The sequence below is a fragment of the Anopheles stephensi genome, unplaced genomic scaffold (genome assembly GCF_013141755.1).
Source record: "Anopheles stephensi strain Indian unplaced genomic scaffold, UCI_ANSTEP_V1.0 ucontig201, whole genome shotgun sequence".
Classification (NCBI taxonomy): Eukaryota; Metazoa; Arthropoda; class Insecta; order Diptera; family Culicidae; genus Anopheles; species Anopheles stephensi.
Window position 1 is genome coordinate 20,001 of NW_023405127.1, and position 5,000 is coordinate 25,000.

The window sequence follows — 5,000 nt, forward strand, 5'->3', positions numbered from 1 at the left end:
AACCAAGGTGTTTTAGAAAGGTCTCAACAAGCTCTAAATAATGGGCCATAGCGACTTTTTAGTGATTTTTTGACAAATTTTGTCATATCGGCATCCCGAGTTCCCATACTGGCCATAGGCCATGGGGCCCCGAACGAAAAAATTTTGGTCCGAGGGTCAAAATTTTTTTTCTCATAAATTTGTTCAAAACGCCGTCGGAACGCGCCTTAGATCATGAAAAGTGAAAAGAAACAGTATTTTGCAAAAGTTGGGGTGGCCTATGACTTACATGGCCACGTCCTAGGTCCGAGTTCCCGAGGTCGTGTTCTTCAGTGGCGGAAAAAAAATGGCCACTTGTGGGAGATGCAAAATGTTCATTTTGTATTATAGGGGGCACACTATCGAAGCGAAAATTTCAGAAATGGCCTAAAACGTGAAGAAATGATGGGGTATGTACGAAAAGAAGGTTTTTATGGTCAAACGGTGAAAATTTTTTTTTTATGAAAAATTTTGGTCTCCCACCGTTCATGAATTTCTAGGACCAAAAATCGAAAAATTTGAAAACTTCACGATCGAAAGGGAAACGCATATGTGGTGTTCCTAGGTGTGTACGGTGTACGAAAAACGGGTTCACGATGAGATATCAGGCAAATAAGTGGACCTAAAGTGAGTTATACGGGTAAGACGAGGTGTCCAAAGACCGAAATAGGGGTACCAACTGAGAACGAAATGAAGGTCCCCGAAGTCGCCATACAAGTTATAGGAGGTGTCCAAAGTACGAAAAGAGTTCCATATTCGGCTGTTCCTACTATATGGTTCCCTGATTGCTGCTCCAAGGAGTAGTGAGGAAGTGTCCAAAGGTCTGTTGGGGGTATCGAGGTGATACCCTCGACGGACAATATGCACGAAAAGTGGTTCGATGATCTATCCTGTAGGTCGTACGGCAGCCATACCCGGCTGGAAGTACCGCGGTAATTCCGCAATAAAACGTTCGCCAGACGAACAAACAAATTGAATTAGCTCATCGTAGTGTACGGAAACGAAACGAAAATGTAAGGTGATTAGGGATCCGGGAGCAATCTCGCGATCCCATGGTTCGGTGTAAGAAATGATACGAAGTGTTCATAAGTCTCCTCTGGAGGCAGAACCATCGTAGCAAAGTTCGGGAACCCAAGGGTCACAAAAACTCGTAGGACGATATCCACGAATAATCGGGGACTTGTGGGGACTACCGTGCCCTGACAAGTCAACTACACCTTAACTGGTGATGGTCGTCCTACGGGGACCTGCGGGGAACAAAAGGGTCACAAAAACTCGTAGGACAATATCTCCGAATAATCGGGGACTTGTGGGGACCACCGTGCCCTGACAAGTCAACTACACCTTAACTGGTGATGGTTGTCCTACGGGGACCTGCCGGGAACCCAAGGGTCACAAAAACTCGTAGGACGATATCCACGAATAATCGGGGACTTGTGGGGACTACCGTGCCCTGACAAGTCAACTACACCTTAACTGGTGATGGTCGTCCTACGGGGACCTTCAGGGAGCCGCAGTAAGTCGCAGGTCGTATGCGAGCCTTGATTGGTCCTGTTGGGGGCGTGCGGGGTGTAATGCCTCGGTACGTCAAATGTTGGTGTACGATGTACATCGATAATCTGACATCCTCCTGAACAACCTTTGCTCGTGTGGTTATTGGCGCTGTGGAGTCGGTGTACTGCCGCAGGTCAATGAGAGTGGTCACAACAAAGATTGTGTCACCTGATGAACGTAGAAAGAGAGTCTGCGGGGACTGGTGCCCTGGTAGACAAAAAATATCGAACAAGCAATTGACGAAGACGAATTCTGGTTGATCCTACCAGTAATATACGCTTGTCTCAAAGGTTAAGCCATGCATGTCTAAGTACAAACATAAATGAATGTGAAACCGCATAAGGCTCAGTACAACAGCCATAATTCACAAGATCATCCACCCATCAGTTACTTGGATAACTGTGGAAAAGCCAGAGCTAATACATGCAACATGCCGGGACCGCTGTCCGCTTGCGGGCGGTGGAACTGGTGCACTTATTAGTAAAACCAATCGCCTCCGGGCGGCTTGAGTTGAAGTCTGGATAAGGATGCCGATCGTATGGTCGCTTGACCGACGACAGATCTTGCAAATGTCTGCCCTATCAACTATTGATGGTAGTGTAGAGGACTACCATGGTTGCGACGGGTAACGGGGAATCAGGGTTCGATTCCGGAGAGGGAGCCTGAGAAATGGCTACCACATCCAAGGAAGGCAGCAGGCGCGTAAATTACCCAATCCCGGCACGGGGAGGTAGTGACGAGAAATAACAATATGGACCTCTCTAACGATGGTCCATAATTGGAATGAATTGAGCATAAATCCTTCAATAAGGATCAAGTGGAGGGCAAGTCTGGTGCCAGCAGCCGCGGTAATTCCAGCTCCACTAGCGTATATTAAAGTTGTTGCGGTTAAAACGTTCGAAGTTGATTCCCCGTCCAGACACGCGACCGCCGCGGGCGCCCGGCACACGCCGGATACGTTCGTGCGCGAGCTCGCGGCTGCGACTCACAATGGTGTGCCTGGGCGTCAACCTCGTGATCGGTCGGGCACGTCCCGAGCCGGTGCGTGGTGCCCGGGCAGCTCCCATTTACCTTGAACAAATTAGAGTGCTTCAAGCAGGCTAGTACAAAAGCGTCCACACCCGCCCAGGGTTGGCGTTGGCCGAGAATAATCTTGCATGGAATAATGGAACATGACCTCGGTCTGAGTCTTTTGGTTGGTTTTGTATAGACCCAGAGGTAATGATTAACAGAAGTAGTTGGGGGCATTGGTATTACGGCGCGAGAGGTGAAATTCGTAGACCGTCGTAGGACCAACTGAAGCGAAAGCGTTTGCCATGGATGCTTTCATTAATCAAGAACGAAAGTTAGAGGATCGAAGGCGATTAGATACCGCCCTAGTTCTAACCGTAAACGATGCCAATCAGCAATTGGGAGACGCTACTACATTCGGTGCTCTCAGTAGCTTCCGGGAAACCAAAATCGGGTTCCGGGGGAAGTATGGTTGCAAAGTTGAAACTTAAAGGAATTGACGGAAGGGCACCACAAGAAGTGGAGCTTGCGGCTTAATTTGACTCAACACGGGAAAAACTTACCAGGTCCGAACTTATCGAGGTAAGACAGATTAAGAGCTCTTTCTCAAATTTAAGGGTAGTGGTGCATGGCCGTTCTTAGTTCGTGGAATGATTTGTCTGGTTAATTCCGATAACGAACGCGACTCAAACAAGCTAACTAGAACGCTGTCAGCAGTGTGCCTCCGGGCGCACCTGACGTTACGGGGCGGCGGCGCCTTCGCGGGCGGTCGTCGCACTAGTTTGCCCTGCTTAGCGGGACAACTTGTGTTTAGCAAGGTGAGAGTGAGCGATAAACAGGTCCGTGATGCCCTTAGATGTTCTGGGCTGCACGCGTGCTACAATGTGGGCAGCAGCGTGTTCTCGCCAATAGGCGCCCCCATTCCGAGAGGAACGGGAAATCACCCAAATGCTCATTTAGTTGGGATTGGGGACTGCAACGGTCCCCATGAACCTGGAATTTCTAGTAAGTGCTAGTCATTAGCTAGCGCTGATTACGTCCCTGCCCTTTGTACACACCGCCCGTCGCTACTACCGATGGATTATTTAGTGAGGTCTCTGGAGGCATACCTTCCGCGGTTCCTTCGTGAGCTGCAGTTGGCACGGCCGAAGTTGACCGAACTTGATGATTTAGAGGAAGTAAAAGTCGTAACAAGGTTTCCGTAGGTGAACCTGCGGAAGGATCATTACCGATCAAACAAGTCCGGGAGTGAGGTTGCCAAACGCATCGTCGGCATCACATGCTGACGCGCACGCTACAACCACAAGATGGTGTAGCACACTTGGTAGAGTTGAGCGAAAGCAACTCTTTCAAAGGGATACACATACCACTGCCTCGGCGAAGGTCAGTAAAGATGCACACTTTGGTAGTACCGGGTACCTTATACACTGACTGATTGTCGTGTCACAACGGGGTGATCGACAGTCGCACTTTGGCGTGCTCGGCTCCGCAACCGTCGGGGCCGTGGGCGCCTGCAGTGTGGTACTAGGGAACCAGAGTTGTGTGTTGGTATGTGTATAATGGATGGATGGACGTCGGTTCCATTCATCAACTAGTTCGGTGTGTACGTTAAACCCTAGGCAGGGGATCACTCGGCTCATGGATCGATGAAGACCGCAGCTAAATGCGCGTCAGAATGTGAACTGCAGGACACATGAACATCGACACGTTGAACGCATATGGCGCATCGGACGACTCAACCCGACCGATGCACACATCCTTGAGTGCCTACCAAGTTATCTCAACACTCTAACCAAACTGACCGTCCTGACCCCATCATAGGGGGGTAGGCTGTCGCAGCATGGCGTGCTCGGATCCGCATCCTTGTCGGGACCGTGGGCGCTGAAAGTGAGAGTGCTAACACAGAGAGACATACGAGGTATGGTACACAAACCTAAACACACACACACACATGTGAGCATGGGTGAAGAGCGAGCGCGCGTCAAGTCGCACGGTTCGACCTCTAGTATCAACCAACGGATGTATCCACCACAGCATATAAGGTTATCACCAATTGCACGGGGACTTCCACCGGTTGGCTCGGGTCGAGTAACACTTGCGGCCCAACGCGCTCGTATCTTCCTCGCATCCAGTTGCAGTCGCGAGACGTGCTCACGCCGTGTGGGTGAGTGAGGTTAGCACGACAGGGGTGATTTATCACCGCTTCTCCCGTCGCATCATTGTGACAGTGGAGTCTGTAGGCCTCAAGTGATGTGTGACGACCCTCAGAATTTAAGCATATTAATAAGAGGAGGAAGAGAAACCAACCGGGATTCCCTGAGTAGCTGCGAGCGAAACGGGAAGAGCTCAGCACGTAGGGACGACGAGGGGGCCTCGTCTGTCCGATGCCGTGTACTGGACCGGTCCGTTATCTGCTA

The 5,000-nt window shown here is 50.2% G+C and overlaps 2 non-coding genes across 2 annotated transcripts in view; both read left to right on the forward strand.

Moving 5' to 3' along the window:
- The first annotated feature begins 4,194 nt into the window (after positions 1-4,194).
- On the forward strand, positions 4,195-4,352 carry LOC118515904. The gene has a single exon (XR_004907508.1). It is a non-coding gene; the product is annotated as a 5.8S ribosomal RNA (ribosomal RNA).
- A 469-nt stretch (positions 4,353-4,821) lies between these two features.
- The window catches only part of LOC118515901, a 4,275-nt gene continuing 4,096 nt past the window's right edge, over positions 4,822-5,000 (forward strand). Inside the window, exon 1 of the ribosomal RNA XR_004907506.1 lies at positions 4,822-5,000. This exon is cut by the window's right edge and continues 4,096 nt beyond it. This is a non-coding gene — a ribosomal RNA (large subunit ribosomal RNA).